The sequence below is a fragment of the Seriola dumerili genome, unplaced genomic scaffold (genome assembly GCF_002260705.1).
Source record: "Seriola dumerili isolate Sdu_G_001 unplaced genomic scaffold, Sdu_1.0 BDQW01000017.1, whole genome shotgun sequence".
Lineage (NCBI taxonomy): Eukaryota > Metazoa > Chordata > Actinopteri > Carangiformes > Carangidae > Seriola > Seriola dumerili.
Window position 1 is genome coordinate 463,947 of NW_019174272.1, and position 14,882 is coordinate 478,828.

The 14,882-nt window shown below is 40.1% G+C and overlaps 1 protein-coding gene across 1 annotated transcript in view; it reads right to left on the bottom strand.

Annotated features, from left to right (window-relative positions):
• The window catches only part of LOC111226685 (coronin-1C), a 32,383-nt gene extending 20,182 nt beyond the window's left edge, over positions 1-12,201 (bottom strand). The window contains exon 1 of the mRNA XM_022751966.1: positions 12,087-12,201. The gene's annotated coding sequence lies outside the window, so the exon portion shown is untranslated. The remainder of the gene's footprint in view (positions 1-12,086) is intronic.
• Positions 12,202-14,882: the final 2,681 nt, after the last annotated feature.

Here is a 14,882-nt window from a genome sequence, read left to right on the forward strand (position 1 = left end):
AACACAAGCAGGAAGTTCTTCCTGTAGGGATGTGGGAGTGTCCCAGCCAAACTCTTCTGTAAAACACGTCAGTCGTTACAACCGTTTATTTTTGAGATCTCCAAACCCGGTGGGCGAAAAAGACAAATTTGTTCAAATTAGATCAAACAGTTAATGACACTTAAGTGTTAATCTTCCTTAAACTGAGGAGGAGTTACATCAGATTCGGTAAATCCTCCCCTAAGTTTATCTGGATCAGAAGTGCATTTGTCTAGGAAACGGAATTTGATTACTCCGGGAAAGGCTGACGCATCCAATCCAATTATAAACAGTCTCCAGAAATCCTGGTAGATACATTTGTAGTTAAAAAAAGACTAAATTCATTTTTAAGAAAAGAAATGGATACTCTGACGAAAATGTTTTATTCTCTAATTTCTAAAAACACAGCACATCATCAGCAGCCAACAACCAGTCTTTTGTCACTGCTAAGAAAAACTTACATAATCAGTTACAATTAGTTTTCAACTATGTCAAAAATGGGAAAAGTCCTCTTCCTTACAGTAATGTGATGATGGTCTGGGGCAACACTCAACAAGGACAACTTTGTCGTGGAGGGGTGAAGTTTGTGTGCTACCTTAAGAGCTGTAGATTTGTCACATAGCTTGGTTGGAATAGAAGCTACATGTGAACAGACACCTAAATCAGCTACCTGTCTAGTGGGAGACTTAACAACTGTTTCAAAACAGTTTTTGTTAGGATGTGAGCAGAAACTGCTGCTGCTCCCTTCTGTTATTGGTGGTTTGCAGGTTTTTACTCTGTTGACTGACCACGATTCTTTCATTTACAGCTAATATAGTGAATATTTACAATACGTACATGATCATTTTTAAGCCTTTGCTCTTATATAACTGTCCTACTCACATGCACAGCATGTGTGCATCAGCGCTGATTGTCACGTATCTGCTGTATATCTAGAAAATACCAGCAATTCTAAATGAAGTATGATGTGTGCCATATGCATTAGGCAAGTTAGAGGTGATGTGTGTCTGCCCTCAAGCAGATATTCCTGTCTACACAATATGTTGATGCTGGTGTGCTTTTGTACTAAACTGATGCAGCGGTGAAAACCCCTAGATTATTTAACAATCCACTGATTCTCCTGCCAAATGTATAACTCTACTGAAGTTAGAGGGACAGAGAACAGTTTGCCACGTAATCCTGTTTGACACCAAACAGAAAAATACAAATTTGGCTTATTCTGACTTCAGGTGTTCTGAGCAACTTTCTTGATGAGACCAATTTTCCCACTTTGTTGATATTGTTTAAACAATTCATTGTCATTATATATGATTATATAATTCTGTGGTCATCAGAGAACAATGAGTGCACCTTAGAAACCTCTTCACAGTTTATGTCCAACCTGAGGTGAAACAATGTATGCTGTATTTTCCACGATGGAGAACATTTTTAGGTCCATTCAGGAATAAAAAATTGAAACAGTAGAAATTTATCTTAAAAAGTTATTTAGCTACCAAGCCAGGATTTATTTGGTCCCTGCTTTGTACGACAATACTGGTCATAGACTTGCAGCAACAGCTCACATTTCTTTTCATGATTCAACATGAGATTTAAAAAAAAACCCTTATAACATATTGGGGAAATCAACTCATGAAATTGGAAGAAAGATGAATTTAGCATATTTCTTGAATTGAATGACTGTCGAGTGTCTTACAAGTTAATTGTTATCCACTTACAGCTGGTCCCTACTGTTTGTCTAATGGAACCATATGCTCTCTTGTTGAAGAGCAGTGAGTGCTCTTTTAGAAAGGGAAATGAGTAAAAAAAGGGGTACCAAAGCAATTGCTGACTTATGAGGCCATTGCAAGTCATCAGCAATTTAGTGGACAACAAAAAGAATGGTAATCTATTTTGATCATTTCTGTTTTCAAGAATGTTGTAGCTGCAATCTGTCTCCAAGACATGCTCAGTAAAACAGACATGCTGCTTAGCAACATCAGGTAAATACCAAAAAACACAATACAATAGTAAGAAATACAAACTCATGTCTTAAAAGGTTACTTACACAGCTAAAATGCAAACAACTGTTAAACTTAATTGTATCTCCACGATTGGAATTGTTCCTCGCCTTACAAAACCAGACAAAATTTAATGAGCTCAGGTTTTTCAACAAGATTTTAGTCTGGAAAACCCTGCCACTGACAGTGGGCTGTGTTGAGCAGCTGGAAGCCAGACCAATCAGAAAACTATGGGAAGTGGTTAAGAAGATGATGAGAACAAGCAGAGCTGTATTTGGAGTTTCAACTTTGGCAATTTATGAGGTGTAGTGCAGTTTCATGATAATGTCGCTGAGGAAACACCTTCCAACCACCTCTCTGTTGGATAAAGCCTGGTCTAGTCATCTGCTTGGTGATTTCTACTGATGACACCCCTAACCCACATAAATGCTATTGAGACTTCCCCATTCTTAATACAGAATGAGCAGTGAAACTATCCTGCTGCTCTTGGCTCAGTTTATTTGCAGTATAATAGTGCATTGTTTTATGCAGGAGAACTTTATAAGATATGCTGTTTTATCACCACAACAGTGTGAGTAGCCTAGACAAAACAATCACAGCATTCTTGAGGTTAGTCTGGGTATGCACAACGATCCCCAGTCAGACTATCCTTTAGCTCTACAAATGTTCAATATCACATGTTACTACTGTAACAACCAATCACTCTTACAACAACAAAATTAGGGCTAGTTTTAGGGGCTGGGCGATAAGGCCATAACGTTAAATCTCAATTTTTTTCTAACCCTAACCCTTAAAATGGTTTCCTTTATTAAAACCTTTTTCTGTACATGTGTAATATCAACAGTAAGCTGTCTTGTCATACATGGCGACACTGGAAAACTAAGCACCTAAAGTTTGCTGCTTTTTAAGCCGTGGTTTTGTAATTAGGACGGGAGCTAGCATCAGAATCGCAAAGCAACAAACATTGATCCCATTCCACTGCATGTGTTTGTTTCAGGTGCTGTAAAAGGTTAAATATTAAAATAACTCAATTGTCTGCTTTATAACAGCCAACAGGGTTTCCAAGATCGCTGCCGAGTGGTGAGACTTGCCTATAAGGACTTTGTTGTTTATTTGTCATTATCATAGTGTCTTCAGCGGCTGTGGCTACCATTACTCAAGCTTGTTGTTGACCGGCAGCGACAGTTTATGTTACTGTTGTAACTACAGAGAATACCTAAATGTGACCTATAATATTGTTACAGGAAAAATATGACGATTTCCCTATGCATTATCATCACAACTAACAGTTTCACCAAAAGGTAAAAATTACTTCACACTACCGAAGCTGAATCAGTGTTCCCCAGATTGATTCATGATTCGTTGTCCGTGATTTTCCTACATGTAAAAGTCATCTTAGATAAACTAGATTGCAGACACTGGATATGAAACCTTTATGGAGAGGGTTGGGCTGTATCAGTGTACATGCTGCAGGTCAGAGCCGACTGGGTGGAGTTGCAGCTGATTATGCAATACTGGGTCTTGGTGAGTAAGCTTTGTTGTGTGGCTGAGATGTATCCTGACAATCCATTTTGGGACCATATCACTATTTCTTAGTCACTGGATGCTCACCATGGTTTGATTTAACAACCATTCCCATGTAATTATTTGGTAAGACAGAAAAGAGGGTTCAAATTTGCAGGGCAATAATTTATTTTTACATTTGTCAATGACTATATTTATGTTGGCAGCTTTGCACCTGGACATAAAACAACTACTGTACTGCTTTAGTCCTGGAGTAGGACTCAAATCAGACTCAACTTGAAATGCTGATAACTTAAAGCTCAACACAGACCTGAAATCCTTTTTAAAACTAAGGACTCAAATCACCTCAGACCTAAGAGCTATACATGACAGGACTTGTTTCGAGCCTCCCATGCATACGTTCCTCTTCGGTTCCAAACAGATCTCACCTCCTTCCCTAGATCCTAACCCCCGCCATGGGCAAATGCCAAACCAAAAACTCCCTTATCCAACAGGACTCTTATGTAAGAACATCATTATCCCTTACTTGCACCTGATGAGCTGAGCCTGAAACGAGCAAGCCTAGAAAGAGCCCGGAGGCAGCAGAAAATGAAGGTGAATTCTTGTGTTGTACCAAAGGCTGCAAGCAACAGTTGCAGTTTTCCAATCAATCTCCCAACTAATTTATGGAACAATAAATTCATTGTTTTATATATGAAATGTCAGAAAACAGTCAAAAAGAAAATAAAGTCTGTTATAATTTCCCACAATTCAAGGATCTCAATGAAGCAAAGCAGGGCCTGGCTCAGGTGTTTGACTGTGTTGAGAGAAGAGAAGAGGAAAAGCAGCTGTAATATCGCAGCTGAAGTAAAATCACCTTACCGGAAGTAATGGGATTTTCAATTTTTTAAAAGCAGGAAATTTGTCATGTCAGTTCTATTTTAAAATGTTTCTATTCACACGGCTCTGTGTAGTTCTAAAACCTCTACAGTATTCTGAATATACTTCAGAAGTTGAAAAGCTGAGAGTTTTTTTGGAAATAGGCAGGCTTCAAAGGACAACACACAGGAACAAGAAGGGCAGGGTCATTCTGCTCAAAACCAGCAGAGGCCTTATCCAAACGACCTGCTTCCTGTTAAACTCCTGTGGCTACAAGAGAAATCCCGGGAACTAATAGTAAACACAGTCATTCTCAATACAAAGAGTACAGTATCTATGAAGAGCAACCATTAGAGCACAGGTTTTCCTCATTAAGGGGAGCACAGTGTTTTCAATAAGTTCAAATAAAAAATAAAAAGTGATTAAGTGAAAAAATGACATTTTTATCTGTCAAAATTAGAAAAGTCAAATCCATATGACAACAAAAAAAGACTGCAAAAATAACTGCTCGAGCAAACTGAGGACACAGCAGTGAATGCGGCAAATACATTTTTTAATATCCAGTTTTTATGACCCATCTTTATTCCCAAAAATCAACATCATAATGATATTTTTAATTTGCATGTAATCATGTCAGTAGGGGCTATGCTGAGGCAGTGAAGGGCTGGCACCAGTCTGACAGCCTCACACATACGCCAGAGATATAGAGACACACCTTGGGCGAATTCTATGCTCCTCTGTGCCACTCTCCTGAGATTTACAGCTCACTGATCCAGCCCTAATTCAGGCAAAATGACCTCAACTATCTGTTGGGCAAATCAGATGAAAAGGAGAGCTGTGTACCTTATTGCCTCCTGAACCAGCAGAGCTGACCCTGATGTGCAGAGACAGAAGGAGGACCCTACAGCCTGAGGAAATGACAAACAGGAAGTGGGGCCGGTGTGACACAGTTTTCAGCACCCTTCTCTACATTCCTCAACTCCACTCACATCTGACAGTTCTGTTGAGGAAACGTGGATCCTGTGGCAAACTGTACCTCACAGCGCTGCACCTCACTGTCATAGGTTATTCTGACCGCACTTCAAGAATACAAACACAACTGATGTGGTTGTGGGTTTCCTTGTAATCTTACTAAATAGAAGTCTTGTCATGTGTCAGTAGTATCAAATAATAGACAACCCTAAACTTCAGGAAACAGTATGAAAAGGAAGACAATAATAGAAGAATTTAGGCCCTCAATTCTTGTTTGAGCTCACTGTGTTAGGCCATGGAGGGTTTCCTTCTCATCTCCACCTCAAGTTACAGTACAGATTGCTGCCCTCCATTAAACCAAAGGGAAATTGTTTTGCTCTGACATAAGACTGCAAAAGAGCTACAGAGAGGAAACAAGTAAAAAAAAAGAAAGCTTAGCGAGGGCTAATGTTTAGCCAATGTGCCAGAATTCAATTCCTACAACATTTGTTATTACTGGAACAACAAAGACCTTTTTTGTCGCTTGATCCAAGATGCATCTCACTAACTGAACACTAAGATCAATGAAGCACTTTGAGGTGACTATGTTCCAGGAAAATCTTAATTTCTCCTGTTACTTCATGTTACTGAGTCATCAGAAGTCCTTAAAACTGGGGCATCCACCCTTTGGTAAGCAACTATGTAAAGATTTTAGAGCATGTACATAAATATGAAAGATTATGGTGGGTCCTCCACGACAGGAGACATTTAATGCTGCCTATCGCTGCCACACTGAATTATGTTCACACATTCCAATTAAAACATGGGGCCACCCCATTCTGTCAACACCTATTTGCACTTCGACTGGTTTCTCATTGACAGGGCTCCTACACAATAATATTATCACACATTATTGCCCAACCCTAATAATGAAGACACAGCAATAGTAAAGAAATTGTTGCTTACAGAGATGTCAGGAGATAAAACTTGGTCTTCACTTCTAAGAGAAAACTCTAGACAAGGTTGAGATTTACTAAACTGCTTACCTACAACGCTTGGACAATCAGATCCCTGCTACGGCAGATAGCCAGCCTAACCTGGATTAAAAGTCATCTAACCTGGATTAAAAGTCATTCCCTGTTACAGCTCTGTGAAACCCAGAGATAATGTCTTAATCTGGACAATGGGCAATGCAAAACATGAGTGAACAATGTTTGTTAATGCAAACTCTATAGATAGCTTTTGTGTATATTTACCACCATGTTGTTGGGGGGGCAAAATTGTTCCTGATGTTCTGTGTTTCATAGTGTGCTTGGTAAGAGAGATGTGACATAACTGAAAATCCCAGCCACAAATCAGGATGAGCTGATGTAGGAGAGGGAGGGGCAGCAGAATTAGAGCAGAATTATGACCAGGCCTAAACAGTCTCCACAGCACAGTTATTTTGAAAAACTACTGAAAACTGTGTACTAGTGTCTACCACAGTACATGTGCCAGAAAGTATCTCTATTACCACCTCAGGAGCTTTTATCATCAAAATGCCCACTATAAATATTTCTGAAATGGTTCCTCCAGAGGTTCTTAACCTGAAGGGGTACTGACTATGATGTTGACAGAAAACAGACCTTTTTCTCACAACAGGTTGAGCCTGACCAGGCAGAAAAAGCCCACTAGTCCTCCCACAGCCTTAATATGCAGACAGAGACATCAAGACTTCCAACCAGGAATTAAGTTAAAAATATAAAAAAAACATTAAAAAACAACTTTGAGGCTGTCAGAAGGAAGGATGGTATTTTACCTTGGTAACTGCAAATAGTGATTTTAGGAATAACTGTTTGACTAAATGATTAATCAAGAGACTGTTTCAGCACAAGAAAACACACAAACACAGTGGCTGCTGTACATGACACTTAAAACGACAATAAGCAACTTTTGACTGCAAAGCAGAAGTGTATTCCTGTAAGTTTGTCATCTCATTTGTCAAATTCATCACAACCCAACATTTGTTTCATCTGGTGCCATTTATGCTGAAAATGGCATGTTGTGTAAAGCTGAGATCACCGGCGTGCATACAGCCCTCTTTGGATACATACAATCAGCAAATAAAACAAGGCTCAACCATGTTTCTCAGCAGGTATTATCTGCTACCTGTTTAGTTTTGCAATTCATTTGTTTGTTGATGCTTTTCATCATTATTGTTGTTATTGCCGACTTCCCTGCAATGTGGCTGCTAGCATCATCTTAGTGGCCACAGCCCAGGTCAGAGCTGGCCATGTGTGTAAGATACATCCCTCCAACAAATGGTAGACTAATACGTCTACAATACAGGGGGTATGGCATCTGATAATAAGTTATTGGTATTTTATTGTCAAAGTTTCATATTGTAACTTTAAAGACATAACAGCCATTGTGGTCACAGACTTTTCTTTCCCACACTTTGCTACCCATGTCCCCCCTCACCCCCACTACACACACACACACACACACACACACACACACGCACAAGCGATGTCGCCTCAGTGCTCTCCATACACTGGCTGCCTTTTTGCCTTTTGTCACCAAGACCGCATGAGACGCCACCTAAATCCCCTTCCTGTAACCAAGGCCACGGACCACCATTGTAATCAGATTCCAGCTACATTCCAGTGCTTTTTGCAACAATGAGATAAGGTGCTGTTTTTTCACCTCTCTCCAACCCCAAGTGACCATGCAGTTTGCAGCCTGCTCAGTGTAAATGCAACTGGAACGCAATACATTATGCTCCACTGTTTCTAGGGATGCTATTGTATTCTTTCATACTTTGTAGAGGAAATTAGATTTGCAGACACAAGAGCAATGAGGCTAAAAGTCAAACTCAATGCTTGGTAAAATGTAGACAGAATCAATTACCAGCTCCAATCAAAATCCTCAAACTAGGTAAAGATTATGTAGCTGTATCAATAGCATGTACAATATTTCAACACCATAAGTCAAATGCTTAGGTTTTGCCTACTTCCTCATTCCAAAACAGGAAAAACAAACCCCTTAGTTTCAGACAGAGGAAACATAAATGTGTCAGAAAATATCTGTTTGGTGTGATGCTGAGCATGCCTTGAACTGTACTCCAGTACTAACCCCCTTTCCAACTCTATCACTTTCTGTGCTGTGGGTCTTAAAAGGCTAAATCCTAAACTTCTTATCCAACTTGAAAGTCAAGGTTTAAAAAGAGACCACTTTAAAATCCTATAAAATTAGTCACAATAGGAAAAGCTCTGGCTTTTTTTTTTATGAATGTTTATGTGTAGGGTTACTTTTAATATAAGCAGCTACAAAAATCAAACACACATCTGCCTGGGGTTTTTCCAAACATCTTTCCTATCAGGTGATAACAAAACAGACATAAGAAAAGAGGACAGATGCCAAAATCTGATTATTTCTCAGCTCTAATAAAACAAAATTCCTAAATATTACAGCCTGGATATACAAAGCACGATCCTTCCTCTTCCTGATGAGCTACTTTCCCATCTCCCAGTGAGCAAAGTACAAACCACTGCTCCTTTTCGACAGATGTTGTCAGCTGTGGTGGGAATGACCAGTGAAAGAAATAGTATTAGTCTGTGAGCATCTGCTGGAATTACTAAGCTACAAAACATAACAACACTGAAAGAGGAGATTCAACAAAACAGGGAGGGCATCTGAACTGAGGTTCCAAGGAAAATCAACATGTAAAAACACACAAAAGACAACTCCACCAAGTAATAACGCAAAAGACCCTATATTTGTATGTATTTAACATAATTGTGGCTTGTCAAATGTCGAGGTTTGGTTTGTGTTTCTGAGTCACTTTTTAGTTATAATATTATTATTTGTTCCTTTGTTATTTGTGTATTTTAATTAAAAAACTGGTACAGTTAGGGGGTTGTGACAGTGTCCATTGTCTACTGCGTAAACAATTAGTAGCACAGATTTAGGCATGTGATCCTCTTCATCCCACAGGCTGGTCCAAACAAACACTAACATGCTAAGCAGGTGGTTAGATAATGACGTATTTTCCCACCTGTCCTTAGAAAAAAAAAAATCTTAAATAAAACAAATTCCAAATATGAATCAAAAGTCAGTTAAGTTTGTGATACTTCACTGTAAAAGTTTCTGACAGAAAGTCCTCTTGAAAGAGTGCAGTGAGATAACATCTTGCACAGACAGGACTAGACACAAACTGAGGTATGTCAGACATGTTCAAAGAATGCAATCTTTGAGTCCAACTGAGATGCAGAGGCAAAGCTCTTGACTAGTTATTGAGCTTCTTTCCATAGGATGTTGATTATTCCGGCAGAGCGATATGGGAACTAACTGTAACAGGAGAGATATCAAACTACTACTGAGCTACTTACTATCTAATGTACACATTCTTTAGTCCACAAAACAAAGCCCAAGCCTGACCTGCGACTTCTGAACAATTTCAGCACAATAATGAACAATGAAATGAGATGGCCAACAGGGAACAGCTGGACCTAACTCAACACTGACAGAATAAATGTAATGAATATGCTGGATACTGGATATAAATCTTCATGATCTTCGTGAAAGCCAATTCAAATGTTAAAAATGCACTCAAGAGTTCACCACAGCCCACACAAGAGCGCATTACCACAGCTGATAGGAACCAAACACTCCCTCACATCTCATGCTTAGTTTCCCTCTGCTTCCTGACCCACTTCCTCTCTCAGCTCAGCCATAGGAAGGCAGGCTACGCACTTCTAAAGACCTTGTACTGCAGTACAAGCAGCCGAGGTTGATGTGTCTGGAATGGGTAACAAGCCCAAACACAGCTGACTGTCAACCCTGGGGTCGCTCCCTCAGCCTTCACCTGCTCTGCATCCCACAGCGAGACCCAGCAAGAGAAATTCCTTCAACTACAAAGCTGATTACACATGGGAGTTAAGTAACCTAGTTCAAGACATGGGCCAAATATGCAAATCATGCTGCCCTTTTGGCACATCAACCGTGCATATTACAAATCAAACTGCTCTATTGTCATGAGCAAGCAAATGAGCTGATGGTGGCACACAGACAGAGGGGTCACACAGAGGACCATTTGGATCATTAGCCAGCCATTAGGGCTCAACTTCAGAGACTATTTATGACTGCCAAGTGAGGAGGAGAGCACCGTCAGTATGATCTCCCTACAACCTTCAGTTTTCGATAAAATTCCAACCACAATGACTTCCCCAGAATGGTACTGGTATTTGAGAATCATATTACTCAAATATCTAAGGTAGAACCAAGCCAAATTTCAAGAATGGGACAAATTCATGAATTATTAATTATTACCTATTAATTATTGTTTGTGAACTAATTAATTGTTTCAGTAATTTTATCAAAAAAGTGCCAAATGCCTTCTGATCCAGTAAACCAAATGTGAAAATGTTACCGTTTCTTTGTTTGATGTGATCGTGAATTGAATATGTATAGGCTTTAGACTGATGGTCGGACAGATCAGGGCATTTGAAAATATCATCTCCATTTTTTCCCCACTTTCAATAGAATATATAATGAATCAAAAATATTAGACCAGTCAATAGTGAAAATAATCTTCGATCTTCGACACAGTCCTACTTGTGACACACTCGAGGATTAAATGTCCCTGCCCAACTACTTATTAATGTGCAAACCCATTTTAATTACAACGCATGTGGTCGAATAGTGCGGACTTTAATTATGAAATATTTAGGCATATCAAACTAATCAGGCAATTAAGGGCCTTTGAATACAAGCCATACATACAAGTAAATAATGTTTAACTAGAACACAATTAAACCAAACCTTTGTTTTTTTCTGTGTAATTACAAACAGCTGTCAACATAGAGCTGGTGGACGCCATTTATAAGCAGGAATACACTCAGGTGCAGCAAAATTATATTTGTCTGTCTGCCCTCATTATAACTTACTACTAGAGAAGGTCGAGGCAGTACATGCACAGATTAAGCAAAATTTCATACCAACAAATCTCCACGTGTTCTATGTATAACCAAACAAGCAGAGCTGGTGGAGGACGTACTAATCTATGCAACTGGGCAACATTTGGAGTTGCAAGCGCGAAAGCAGCAACCATTTCTGTGTTATGACCTTTTTCCATTTATCTTCCATACCAGTGTGTTAGTGGGTCATATCTGAACCTGGCATCTGGATGAATGTTGCGCATACCGGGTTTAAATCAAATTGGGGAATTTCACCATTAATAACTGTCTGTGTAAATGAAATAGTTGATTCTTTGATTTTTTTAATGTTTAGAGCTAATGATTCAGTTAGAAGAGACCATGTTAACGAACAGGATGCGAGGGGCCAGGGCGCGGTTTGTGCTGCCTGCACCTCCGTCTGTGAGGATCTATCGTTTCGGAGATAAGTTTTCCTGCCGCACTATGGTTAGCTACCCCACCCCGCTCAATAACGTTCAACAGCACATTTCAAGTCGTGCACTGACCACGAAACCCACCCAACACCGACAGGAACGAAAACCTTGCTTGAAAAACAGGAATTTCTTTGGTTATCGGTCAGAAACTTTCCTGGCATTGTCAGTAAGTTAACTGCCGTTGACGGCTAGTGCTAGCTTAAAAAACACAGTTCACATTATATCCCGATTCATTTTAGCTAGCGCATGCACTTTCTGCTGTGGGTGGACAAACGAAGACCGCTGCAACCAATTTAACGGAGAAAAACAAGTTTAATCATCATAAACATACCATTTAATTTGTAACTTACCTTCTGAGAGGAAAATGAAAGTATTCCCGAAAGCCGAATGATATAACACAGCCCGACGAGTATCCCAATTGATTCCTCCCTGTGCCGGAGCCGCCGCTGTGCTGACACCACTCGCTCTGTGCTCTTTCCCCACTCCTACATTAACCCCGCCCCCTCCTTTGGCTTGGCCAGCCCTGAGTGGATCAGTGGCCTTTGACGGACGGCTCCATCAGCCAATCAGAGAGACTTGTTGGATAACCAGGGCGCAGGACGCACGCCTCCTTTCTTCAGGTTCCCAGTCACAGAAAATCACCTTCAATTTTGTGTTTATTGTGGTTTATTAATTCCTGTGATATTCCTATTATCTGTTTGCTGTCTGTCTATTATTACTTTCTACTGTTCTATTATAGTCACAACATTTAGAAAAGCACCATTGATTCATCAATTAATAGGTGTTAGGTAGTTCTCTCTTTTAATGATAGACAAATGCGTCTAACTAATTCATGTGACAACATTTCTAATGAGCCAGCACGATCCACAGCACAACATACTGATCAAGGTGAAACAACAATAATTTGGTTAGTTGGGTGTGGCTTCATATATGTATGAATATATGTATGTATGTATGTATGTTTGTGCTATTGTGAGTGATGGGGGGTCAATTCATGAATAGTAAATATGGAGATATAAACATATATATAAGGCTGTATGGTTCTATGTTAGTAATGGTTGTGTTAGAAAGTCATTCCAAGATTCCACATCTTATACAGGATGCTTCAAATGTCCAAAACTATCAGCTATAATATACACTATGCATTGAAACAATCATGCATGCTTATACAATAATAGTGTTCTAGATATCATTTTACAATATTAAAAATATATTTAAATTCTCCTGAAGAACACAATGTACCACTAGTGTCTTACAGCACCACAAGATGGCGATATTTCACAAATCCAGAGTGATGCAGACTTTTGACAGCAGAAAACATCTGTATCCCATCATCCAATCTATTTTTCTTCACCCTCCTTCAGTCTTTTCGACTGGGCTTGATGCAAGCGTTTGTGGTGACTCTGGCAGCCTAACATCTCAGGGCCCATGTTGGCCCACTTGTTTGATTGCTTTTTCAATCACAAATGACTCACTAATTAATTTACTTGCTATACTTTTATTCCCAGCGTGTTCTGCACTACTTGCAGTTTCTCCTTATTTGATACTGAAGTATATATAGCAGTTAACTAGATTTAAATGCCCTTACCTTTTCTGACTGATGGCTTCCTCTCAATTGCCTTGTCTGGGGATTTCTGAGCTGAGTCAAAAGCGGCCTTCATCTGTGCCACCTTCACCGACTGGCCCTGCTCATCAGCCTTGACTTCAGCTGGCTTTGGCCGGTCCTGGTGCTGCAGCTTTTCGTGCAGTTGAATTGTCTCCTTTATGAGTTCTGAGACAGGCCTAGATTTGGGAGTGCTCTGGGATTTATCTCTCAGTGAGACACTGCCATCTCTCTCTTTGCCAGGTTTTTTATCAAGTTGGTCTGTGTTAGGTGTCATATGAAGATCCTGCTTCATGCTGGTTGTGACCTCTGGGATAGCTGTCCCACCTGCAACCAAAGCTGAGCAAGCATCCACAGCTGGTGTGGCAGTGTCCTCACTGGAGTTGTTTACCTCCTTTTTCCTCACAGACTGAGTATTTTCCCTCTCAGACCCAGATGACCTCGAATTAATCTTGCTCTCATTGTCACGCTTTGTTTTTAGAGGTAGTCTTACAGTACTGGTGTCTGTCTTCTCAGCAGTAAGTAAATGGCAGGACTCTGCAACTTGCCCATCACTTTTTGTGGGTGGAGGCTTTGCATCAGACACTGGGGAAGGTGCAGATGCCTTAGTGATCACACCACTCACTTCACATGACATTCTTTCATGTGAACCGGCTGATTGTAAGTTGTCTGAGGACAGATTTTTAGAGGGGCACATATCTGAAGAAGCATCTGTTGGGTTAATGTTCTTCTCTGAACTCTGACGGTCAGCTTTGGAATAATGTGATTTTGCGAGTGCGCTGTCACACACAATATTTCCAATTACTCCAGGCTGGGAACAAAGTCCATCTGAGTCCACACTGTCAGCGGTGTCTGTCTGTTTCACGTCCAAGTCTTTAATGTGTTGATCCTTTGCTGCAAGGTTTGTTTTCTTTTTTGAATCTGCAGAGGAGGGTAAAATGCCCCTTACGTCACATTCTGACTGATCAATCCTATCCCTGGGTATGTCTGTTGCTGCACTGACAGGCATCTTCTTTGCATTCATCTTCACGGGAACATCCATGTTGTCCTTGTTGTCAAAGTCAACCTCTTTTACTTTAGAAAGAATTGGGGTTGCCTCCTTTCTGTTTCTCTTCAGTAGCTTCTCCAAAATAGAGCTGGGCTCTATGGCTGAGACCGGATTTGATACTGAATCTGAGTCTGTCTTTTCATTTGTGTTTGTTTCAGCTGTGTCCGTTTGTAGATAAGGCCTCACTGACTCCCTTTGATCATCAGTATCAGTGACCTTTAGTTTTCTTGAAGAGTGGTCATTCAAAACTGGCGTCACCTCACATGTTAGTATTTCCTCTTTTGTGTTATTTTCTGTTCTCTCTTTTGGACGTCTACAGTGAATGGTATCACTCATGTCTAATAGAGACTCTTTCTGCAGATTGTTTTTCAAAGGATGTTGGGGTTGAGCTGGAGGCGGTTCCTTCCTCTCACTCAAGCAGCCCACTGTTCCTGCACAGAGCTTAATATCTTCAGATTCAGCCATCATGGTCTCATTCTGGTCTTGAGCGGACAG